Source organism: Pectinophora gossypiella, chromosome 23 (assembly GCF_024362695.1).
Source record: "Pectinophora gossypiella chromosome 23, ilPecGoss1.1, whole genome shotgun sequence".
NCBI lineage: Eukaryota > Metazoa > Arthropoda > Insecta > Lepidoptera > Gelechiidae > Pectinophora > Pectinophora gossypiella.
The window spans coordinates 1,254,969-1,267,329 of record NC_065426.1 but is presented as its reverse complement, the minus strand read 5'-3'; positions in this window follow the sequence as shown (position 1 = coordinate 1,267,329).

The following is a 12,361-nucleotide window of genomic DNA, read 5'->3' as shown; positions in this document are numbered from 1 at the left end:
CAAACAAGAACGCAAACGTCGTGTCATATACTTATGAAGAAGCATGTATTACCAACGACACCACAAAACCGCACCACTGTGGCTATCGTTTACAATTTTTTTTTAGGTAACCACACCACTGTCGACTAGTGATAAAAAAAAAGTTTTCTTCGCGAGCTCCTCCGTGCTTCGGAAGGCACGCTAAGCCGTTGATCCCGGCTGCATTAGCAGTCGTTAATAACCATCAATCCGCACTGGGCCCGCGTGATGGTTTAAGGCCCAATCTCCCTATCCATCCATAGGGAAGGCCCGTGCCCCAGCAGTGAGGACGTTAATGGGCTGATGATGATGAATAAGTAATGTCGCTGAAAGGCGACTTGATAAGGGATTACCAAAACAAAATTATTCATACCGTAACTTCATAACAATGCAGAATAAAATAACTATAGGTACCCAATATTACATAACAACTGTTCATTATTTACACCGTATGTTTTTAACCGCTTTTTGAACGTCAAAAATTAAATTACATATTATATAAGTGGCTGTAAAATTACTACCACATCGGACTCTGTAACGCTGAGGGAAAGACGTGGCCAGAAAACCTCCCAGCACTGGGCCTCACTCCTACCGTTTCGTTACGATGGTGACACCTGTACAGTTATCAAACTCTGGTTATATACGTGGTTGGAGGAATAAGGAGCTCCTCAGCATCTGCCCCACAAACTCTCAGTGCACATTCTACAAATTGTCAATTTGCCTAAGCCTGCTTAAGCTACGGCATCGTTGAATACGTAAAGCTATTTTGCTTCAGTAAGGAAACATGATGGAATTGTGATCGCTTGCAGCTTACCTACATTAAAACTGCTTTTCCACCAAAGCTGTGCGAGTAGAATGTTAATTCTTGCAAATATTTTTCCTCTCAGATGACGCCCTGAGCCGAAGTTCGCACCCAACTGGGCACCCTCAGGCCTGTTGTCTAAAACGTTGTACCGGGTGAGAGCCTTCAGCGCTTCTTATTTGTCAGGCCAAGGAGATAATGCCATTGTCCCTCATATCTGAGGATCGTGGTCAGCATCAGGGTTGCTCCTAGAGCGTATAATCTGCCTCCACCGGTTCCTGTCCAGCGCTTCTCTTACTACTGTGTAGAACTTGGATGACGACGAGTCTTTCACTTGATCAGTCCATCTAGTCGGTGAACGGCCACGCGATCTTTTGCCTTCAGTGTTCCCAACCACAATCAGTCTCTCTAAACTGTCATCACCTCTGCGCATCGTATGGCCGAAATAAGAAAGCATGCGTTGCTGGCATATAGTGGACAGACGAGTTTTTATTCAGAGCTGGGTCATGATCGATGCATTAGTGCGCTTCGCAGTCCAAGGTATTCTTAGCATTCGCCTCCAACACCACATCTCTAGTGCATCAATCCTTTGTCTTTCTCGGGCCAGGATGGTCCACGATTGTCCACGACAGGATTGTCAAATCTACAATAAGTCACGTCAAAAAGAATGCCTTATCGTTTAAGCACTTGTTACTATGTACGAGATAGGCGGCGTAGTTGTAAAGGAGGTGAAGGAAGTACGCGACCTGGGCGTTACTATGGATAGTCAATTGACATTCGCATCTCATGTTGATAAGACAGTTAAAAAAGCTGCCCAAATGCTTGGTTTTCTTAAGCGAAATACGGTTAGTTTTAAACGCCTCGAAACCAAGGTCCTCCTCTATAATGCTCTTGTGCGTAGCCATCTCGAATATGCCAGTACGTCATGGAGTCCATTCTATGCAATTCATTCACAACGTGTTGAGGGCATACAAAGAGCTTTTACCAGACATTTGGCTTACTGTAGCAGAGGTTTTTCTCATCGGCAACCTTATGGACAGCGTCTCGATAAGTTTGACATGCTTACTCTGGCCAACAGAAGATTTCTACTGGACATGAAATTCCTACACAAGCTAATCAATGGACATATTCACTGCGATCACCTACTTAGCAGAGTTTCACTCAAAATTCCCTATAAATATCCTCGATATAAAATTAAAAACATCTTTTACACCCCTCCGTCTAAAACAAACTTGGGTTTGCAATCACCGATGACTAGAATTTTAAACCAATACAATTTCGCCAATGGTCGCGTTGAAAACCTTGATGTGTTCCATGACACTCATTCAAGATTTGTGAGAAATGTCCTGAAATACTTAAGTCCAAATTCTTAACTATTTAGTAAGTAATAAGTAAATTCATAAGTTCATATATATTTTTTTTATTCTACTTTACTTTCATATTTTATTCATATTTAAATACTTAAGTAGAGACTGCTGTGTTAATTTTATTACTAATTTGTAGATGCTATGTACACTGTAATTGTCATATATATAAGTCTTAATTTTAATAATTGTATTACTTGTGAATGTTTTATATATATGATGTAGTTGTACTCAATAAATAAATAAATAAAAAATAAATAAGCAAATTGCATATAGAGGACCCCAGAATACCCGTGGATTATTGTAAAGACGCCAGTTTCAATTCAACATTGGACGATACAATGACCCACTTTAATATTCCCATTGCTCCATTACTGACCTTCAGTTTGCCCTTACGATGGTCACAGAGGGAATACTAATGGGGTATTTACTTAAAAGTAGAGGTTTATTTCGATACAATTCCTTAATCGCCTATTGAAGGCTTTTACCCACACTAATATTATAAATGTGAAAGTGTATGAGTTTTTTTTTGACGTGACTTATTGTAGATTTGCCGCAGGTGGCATTAACTACTTGGCCGGACAAATGGGGAGCGCTGAAGCCTCACACCCAGTACAACGTTCAAGACAACAGACCTGAGGGTGCCTAGTGACTTTCGTAATTTGAAAGCTTTTAATAATTATATGATAAGTTACAAAAAGGCTTGCAAAATACGTCCAAACAAGATAAAAACCAAGTCTGTATCTTGAGAGTCTGAATCATTGTCTTTTGCTCGGAATTGTCGAGTCTTCTTTTTTTAAAAAAATATTCTTATTTGCAGAATTAAGAAGAAAATATCTTTTCAGTCTTTTCTTTACTTAAGTTCAAAGGAAGTTCCTTAAATTACAATTTAACTAGGTATTTTTTATAAAGAAGAAATGTAATGTTGGTATTATTTTATGATTTGGTTTCCTGTAGATTTTCTTCACATTCACTAACTCACTATAAAATAGTTGCCGCACTAAGAATGATAACTACATAAGCTGCCATGGCTCATGTAACGACTACTAACTTACATCAGTAGATAGTAACCGGGACCAACGGCTTAACGTGCCTTCCGAAGTACAAATCATCTTACTTTCGGGCAATCAGGTGATCAGCCTGTAATATCCTAACCAAACTAGGGATCACAAAATGGTTTTTGTGTTATGTCCCCACCGGGATTTGAACCAGGAACCTCCGGGTCGTGAACTCAATGTTCAAACCACTGGACCACCGAGGCCGTTCTTCTAATAGTCATCATCAGCCCATTAACGTCCCCACTGCTGGGGCACGGGCCTTCCCTATGGATGGATAGGGGGATCGGGCCTTAAACCACCACGCGGGCCCAGTGCGGATTGGTGGTTATTAACGACTGCTAATGCAGCCGGGACCAACGACTTAACGTGCCTTCCGAAGCACGGAGGAGCTCGAGATGAAAACATATTTTTTTTTGTGGTCACCCATCCTATGACCGGCCTTTGCGAAAGTTGCTTAACTTCAACAATCGCACACCGAGCGCGTTAACCGCTGCGCCATCGAGCTTCTAATAGTAATATCATGTTAATGGGTAGGCGTACTCGTACATCGATGTTAGACCTTGTATGTGGCGTCCTTTTATAACAAACAAATTCTATTCTATATATTAAAAATTCAAAGGGACCAACTAAGTCACAGATTAGATCAATTTCCATGTAAATTGGAAAACTCCGCGCGACATCGAAGTTTTCACCAACTTTTCTAAAAGGGAAGTAGTTTCTGAGATTTCTTTCACTTCACTGCGATTGTGAAAGGAGTGAAGAAGTTTCAATGAAATTGCGGGTTTCAGATTATAGTTCGGGAGTTTTTGAGATTGACATTTTGCGTCGTTTTAGTCAGGCGATCTGATGTCTTTTTGTTCGGTGTACTCTGGAAAAGGACTTCTCTATAAATAGGTCCTGAGCAATATAATGTACCCACTTTAGGACCCTGTCGCACCAACATATTTGACATTTAGTGAGACTTACAGTTCAATTTGTCAAAAAAGTTAATGTGACATGGTACCATAGTGTATACATATTAATGTTCGTGACCGTACCTATATCCATATACAGGTGTTAGTGACGTCGTAACGAAAACTTTCATGGATGAGTCACACCATGATTCTGAGTTGATATCAAGTGAAATTTTGCAACGGAAAATTCCACTTGATATTAACTCAGAATCCTGAGCCGAATCAACCCCCTCAGTATTCATTCGATGTCACCAACATTCTAAATTCAAAAATATCTTTATTCAGTAGGTAACATAGTTACACTTAGAATCGACAATTTTTACATAAAGAACGTCTCATCCGCCTAAAACTACTGCAGCTTCTCACAACCTGTATAGTATGTCTAGTCCCTATATAGTCCTACTATATGCCCTGTATAGTTCTTCTTGTCGTATCCGAAAGCGGCGACCTCAGGTTCTTCCTGGGGTCGAACGTGACTAGCAAAGCCGAACTTCGATTTGAATACCCGATCACATTGGGTACAGAATAACTGTCTATACACCTACTATTGCTGCTTCTGCATACTATTCTTATCCTGGCTAGATTAACTCGTGGGGTATTCTAACGTGCCTTCAAAAACACGAAATTATCTTACTTTTTCGGACAATCACACGATTCAGCCTGCGATGCTAACCAAATAAAGGAACGTCTCAAATTGTGATTTCATTGTCCACTTCGGAAATCCAACCCGGAACTCCCGATTATGAGCCCGAATGTTCAACCACTGTATCGTGAAGGCTGCTGGCTTGTGATTTCTGAATGGTCTATATTACTTCCCATTGCTAGGCACAGGCCTTCCTTCAATCAATCGGAGGGGGTATGGAGCATACTCCACCATGCTGCTCCACTGTCGGTTGGTGGAGGTATTAGGGCTAGTAACCAGGGATCAGACTTACATGTGCCTTTGGGTGCATGATCAGCCTGCAATAACCAAATTAGGGATCTCAAAGTGATTTTTCTGATATGACCCCACCGGGATTCGAACCTTGGACCTGGACCACGGAGGGCGTAACAAATAAGTTAATAATAATGGACTTACCTCAATAGTATCAATACAACCCAATAGTAACCACTATTGGGTTATATAGTGGTTACTATGACACCAGGGTTGATCAGGTTGGTAATCTACCACACAACCCACACGAGAGAAGATGGACTTACCTAATTATTGAACCAGCAAGAATCTCTCTGTGTGTATACACATAACATAATATAAACAGCCTAAATAGGGTGTTGATGATGATACAGGGTGTTGGTAACATCGTAAGAAATACTAATGGGGACGATTCAGACCATGACTCTGAGTTAATATGAAGCGATTTTGCGACGGTAAATTCCTATCTACTTGTATGGCTACTTGTATGTTACTTGCATAGTGTGTAAGTAACATCGTAACAAATACTGGGGAGATGATTCAGTTAATTATTCTGAGTTAATATCAAATGGATTTTCCAATCGGAAAATTCATGAAAATGTTAGTGTTTTTTAAATTATTTTATTCCATACTTTTGCGACGGAAATTCCTCTTAATATCAACTCAGAATCATGGTCTGCACCATCCCTCAAAGTTTTCGTTACGATGTCACTAACACAGGCCAACCCTCGATCAACCGGAGGGGGTATCTATACATAATGACAAAATTAGATTGTTTACCCCCAACACCTTACAGATCCCTCTTAATATATTGCAGGTCGTATACTATGCTCGGGTGTGTCATTTGAGCCATCCTCTGCTTACCCCGAGTAACTTGGCTAAGCGATTCTTAATTCCACTACATTAATATGCCATTGGGTTTATCCGGGCGATACTTCCCTGAGTAACCTTCGTACAATCATGAGCAATATAATGTACCCACTTTAGGACTCTGTGGCACTAACATATTTGTCATTTAGCGAGACTCACAGTTCGATTTGTCAAAAAAGTTAATGTGACATGGTACCAAAGTGTATACATATTAATGCTCGTGACCGTACGTAGTGCTATTTTATCCATGCGTCGATCATGAGGTTTCAATGAGAATTTTGTTAACACTATTTGTATCACGGACCTAAACCTATGATTTACGAAATCGTTTTTAGAATTCAAGAGAACGTAAATGATTCCCACGTGCTCAGCGGTGAAGGAAAACATTATGAAGAAACCCGCAAAGGGAAAACCAGCCCAATACAGGTTAAACACCTCCGATATGCATTTCTGGGGTAAACCATATAAAAGAATCATCATCACCAATATAAGAGCCACGCTCTTGTCGATGTAGCATTCTATGTTGTGAGGTGAATTACCAACCTCATCAACCCTGGTGTCAGGATTATTATTAAGAAGCCAAAACCCTGACATGGCTCATGTAACGACTACTTATGAATGGTTAACGTGCCTTCCGAAGCAGGGATCATCTTACTTTTTGGACAACCAGGTGATCAGCCTGTAGTGTCCTAACCAAACTAGGAACCACAAAGTGATTTTTGAGATATGTCCCCACCGGGATTTGAACCCGGGACCTCCGGATCGTGAACCCAACGCTCAAACCACTGGACCACGGAAGCCGTTACTAGCTTAGCTTTCCGTTTGAACAACGAGACAGGTGGTGAGCCGTATCACCGTGTATGATAGTTGAGCCAACTGTGTTAGTGAAAAGATCGACTGCAAAGAACACTGCACACATTAGTGCAAGTGCGGTATTCGATCCGGCTACAGGGACTATCATCATCATCATCATCAGCCTATTAACGTCCCCACTGCTGGGGCACGGGCCTTCCCTATGGATGGATAGGGAGATCGGGCCTTAAACCATCACGCGGGCCCAGTGCGGATTGGTGGTTATTAACGACTGCTAATGCAGCCGGGACCAACGGCTTAACGTGCCTTCCGAAATACGGAGGAGCTCGAGATGAAAACTTTCTTTTTGTGGCCACCCATCCTATGACCGGCCTTTGCGAAAGTTGCTTAACTTCAACAATCGCAGACCGAGCGCGTTTACCGCTGCGCCACCGAGCTCCTCACAGAGACTATAAACCTCATCAAACGTTGCTTAACGCTACAAGTCATAGAAATTCGTGAATACCATCCGTTATGTTTGACTTTATAAACCGTCTCTTGACCGGCCATTCACTGCATTCACTTGAAACCCAAAAAGCCTATAACTTGAAAGCTATTTCAATAAGCCTGACAGTTTTGTCTCGCGAAACACCTTTTGTCCACATTGTTTGGAATGGCCCTCCTTACACCGACGCGTACAGTCACGAGCATTAATATGTTTACACTTTGGTACCATGTCACATTAACTTTTTTGACAAATTGAACTGTAAGTCTCACTAAATATCAAATATGTTAGTGCGACAGAGTCCTAAAGTGGGTACATTATATTGCTCATGACTGTACGTAACAATAATGACTATAAAAACTAGAAGCTCAAATGTAGGTGGCAGCACTGTTGAGTGTCCCTATATTTTGTCAGTTCTCCATACTGTCCAGCTAAAATTCTTGGTAAATTGCTATAAGACGTGGAGCAAGGTGGACTGTATTCCATCTGAAGGATGATTTACGAAAAGGAAAAGCAGCCATCACTTGGAATAAAGCAGTTTTGATTGAAAATATTTTTTCTTTTTCCCGATCTTTAGGGCTTTTTTCAGAAGCGACTGCCTGTCTGACTTTCCAACGCGGAGGAAAAACCAGGCCAATACAGGTTAGGTCACATGCCTCCGAAGATACATTTCTCGGGAGCATGTGATCATCATTTATGATCCAAACATAAATTAGAAAACAAATACGACAATCCTTGGTTTAGGCCTGTGCTGGATTCGAACCTGCGACCTCAAAGTGAGAGGCAAACGTTCTACCAACTGGGCTACCACGGCTCTAATAATAATAAATAAATAAAAATAATAACTCTCTCTATCTCCTTATTTAAGAGCTGCACTCTTGTCGGTGAAGTAATCGCCTTCATTACTCTATAGATAGGGCGTGTAGAACGGTGGTTGCCCCAATCGTCTTCCGTTCCGCAGTACATCGACCAATTTCTCAATCGGTGATGTTCTAGCTAGAGCCCTACCAGAGTCCATTTCCTCGGCCTCCAACCAGTACTGATACCGCTGCTGCCCGGCATCAGGGGTGCGCCTTTGAAGTAGCGGCGCCTACTCGCTACGTCACAAGATCGTCATTAAACCTAAGTAGCATTTTACAGGTTAGCCCGTCCCGCTACGTTCTGCTAACCCTGTCGCTGTTTGGTCGGGGACTGCTTATTTTTGTATTCGCAGATAACCATCATGTCTAATGGCTATTCCACTATCCGCCACCTGTGGACCCCGTAGATGGCCTACAACTCAGCCTACTACAACAGTAAAACATAATTCCCATTTACGATACGCGTTGGTGTAACCCTGGCCTCTTTATAAACGGGGCTGGTTCATTTACATTTGAATACAACCATTGTTTATTGGGCGATATTTTATTAAAGTAAGGGACTGTCTTGAGCGCCCCTTCTCATATTTTATCACAATATTGTGCCGCAACATTATTACTGAGTCACCGTGCACAGACAGTGGAAAATGCACACTTTGCGCGGCTTTTACTGGTGAAGACTCCAGGAAGAGTAATCTTGCTGTTTATACTTAGGTTATTAAAACTCCGTAAAGGCCTTACGGATTCGCAAATAAAAATTCCCTCCTTATTTCAAGATTATACTAGAAATAGTTAAATCTGGTATAAGCTGATAATTTAAAAAATCCGATAAAGTCGTAAGACCGAATGTTCTTTTAAAACCCCAAACCCATTGTTTAACTGATTGATTGATTTCAAAAGTCTTTATTACACATTAATAGATTACAGTATTACAGACACAGTCTAACAATACTTACAAGAATGAATTTAGTACAAATATTTCGCCGGCCATAAAGCCATACGGAAATTTATGACACATACATTGAGAACTATTTTGAAAAGTTAACTATGTTGGCATTATCAATCAGGAATGGAGTATTAATAATACCCACACAGCCAACCTATATCACACAGCGACAATTTATATGAATGTAGATGGTAATATGAGAGTACAGTACGTTCTCATTTATAGCACCTAATTCATAGCATTCATTTATAGCATTGTTTAACTATTGTGTCTGGAAATCTCGGCGTAAAGACCAATAAATCACCAAAAAAATTACATCTGTCAATGTTGCAGAACGTGATTCTGAATTGATATCAAGTTGAATTTTCCGTTGCAAAAGTATAAAACTGAAAAAATCATTTTCAAGAATCTTCCGACAGGAAAATCCACTTGATATCAACTCAGAATCAGGGTCTGAATCATCCCCCTGAGTATTCGTTATGATGTCACTAACACCCTGTACATCCAGTTCATCCATTGCAAGAAGAACTGCCCGAACCTCACCAAGCTTTCAGTTAGACCAACGTAATAGGTGAGCGGTATCACCGTCTATAATAATGGCTGACCCAACCCAACTCACTTACCCTTTTTCTTCGATCGTATGGGTTGTAAGGTGGATCACCAACCTCATCAACCCAGGGTTATTAATATAAGAGAGGTGTGCCGTGTAAGATGATCCTTACTTCGGAAGGCACGTTAAGCCGTTGGTCCTGGTTACTAATTACTTTTGTAATCGCTACATCAGTCTTGTCAGGGGTCTATATCGACTCAATAATAACTCTAACTCTGTTAGTGAAAACTGCACTTAAGATAAATTAATAATTACTGAAGGAAAACCAGCCTAATTACAAGTTATGTTAGGATGGGTTATGTTTTTTTTTTTTATTGTTGAAAACATTTTGGTAAACCTTGAAGGTTTGTCTCAATGCAATATTCCGCTATTGTTACAGTTTGTATTTCGGAAGTATACTACTAATTAATTACACTATAGAATAAATAAAGTATATAAGTCAAACGCATACATGGACGAAAGAACCGGTGGGATAGGTATAATAAATTTGTATAATATTTTAAATTTGTCAGAAAATAAATTTAAAGCTCATGTGAAGCTTACTTTATGTAAAAAGCTTATTATAAGATTAATGACTACCTAAATGATAAAAATGTCTGGTATTGAATGTGTTCCTCTAGTTATTAAATAACTTGTAATGTATACCCTCATTGGTTTTTAAAAGATGTGTTGCTGTTGCAGTTTCTTGTCATTTCTTCTCCTCAGCCATAACACCTTGTGAAATGACGTTAATTCAAAAATGTTACATTGACCTTCAACAAGTTTATCCATGATAATTACGTTGAATAAATGATTCTGATTTCTGATTTCTGGTAATTCGCCACAAGTGAGGCGCATCATACCTACGTATGAGCGGGCGATTCCGAGAAATTGGCAAGCAGCAATGAAATAAACAAGATAGTGAACAGGGTACTCCAAATTCACACATTAAGTTCACATACTTTGTAGCTTTTCAAACATGTACATTTTTAATAAATTGTTGAGATTTTTTGGTGTGATTTTATGCCTAATTTCAATTGGTAACTGACTTATTAAGTCGGGTACAATTTGATAAGACACTCGTTTACCGTAAAAATTGTTAAATTTGGGCTTGTCATAGATAAAATGTAACAACGTTATAACGCTTTAACAGTCATTTCAGGATGTACCTATCAGGAGTGTTAGAATATCTTGTTAGTAAAGTTTGACGTCAAACGTGAACCTGTCGTGACCCGCATCACAACATTAGAAATTGGAATGTACCTGGCCTTTCCGGGACAGGAATTTAAACCTTAAGCATGTACATAACATAACATAAACTGTCTATATACGTCCCACTGCTGGGCACAGGCCTCCCCTCAATCAACCGGAGGGGGTATGGAGCATACTCCACCACGCTGCTCCAATGCGGGTTGGTGGAGGTGTTTTTACGGCTAATAGCCGGGACCAACGGCTTAACGTGCCTTCCGAAGCACGGAATCATCTTACTTTTTCGGACAATCAGGTGATTCAAGCCTGAAAAGTCCTTACCAAACAAAGGACAGTCTCACAAAGTGATTTCGACAATGTCCCCATCGGGAATCGAACCCAACATGCACTTAAGCATGTATCATGGACAAACTATCACTTAAAATTATACAGAATGTTAGTGACATCTTATAATACTCAGGGGTATCATTCAGACCATGACTCTGAGATATAAAGTGGATTTTTCCGTCGCAATATTCATGATTTTTTGGACTTTGAAAATTATGCGATGGAAAGTTCCACTTGATATCCGATTATTGAGCTGGATTATCCCTCTCAGTATTCGTTACGATGTCACTTACACCCCGTACAAGTACATACAGGTAGCCACATAAGTTAGGTATCGGTGTTAGTGACATCGTAACGAATACTACTGTAGGAAAATTCATCTTTTTGGTGTTTTTAAGACTACTGGGAATAGGGGAATTATTTTCAGTTCCATACTATTATATTTGCTCTCACTTTTGACACACTTTTTCTTTTAATTCAATCTTTTTTCTTTTTAATGTATTTATATACCTATATATTTGCCATGTTTTAAAATCTTATGTATACCAAAGGGGAGTTGCGAGTCATTCCCAACACAAGTACTCCAGTTACTTACTGGGAAGTCTCGACAACAAACTTCGTTACAATTATGAGAAATAAAATTATTATTTTTTTTTTTATTTATACTACTGAGACGGGAAATTCTACTTGATATCAACTAAGAATCATGGTCTGAATCAACCTTCAAAGTTTTCGTTACGATGTCAGTAACACCCGGTATAATTATTTAAACAGAGTCTTTGTTACCTAATCAAAGTGTTGGGGTGCTCGTTCTTAAGCGAACGGTTGGTCACTTGTCATTTTAAAACATAAATACATACATACATAAAGTCGCCCGTAGTCCCAAATGTTGTGAGCAAAACCACAAAATCAGAATCATTTTTATAATAATTAAGGTTTAGTTTAAGTGTTAATTGTACATAATTTATTTTATTTTGAGTTTTGTTTATTCGTTTTAGTTTTATTTTATTTTATTTTTGTTTCATAATTTTGTTCTGTAACTGTTTTGTTTATGGTGTAAATAAAGTTATTGTAATTGTCATAGATAAAATTGTTAAAGGTCAGTTTAACACGTTCTCTGCGCAACTGAAAATTAGATATCAACCCCTCACGTGGAAT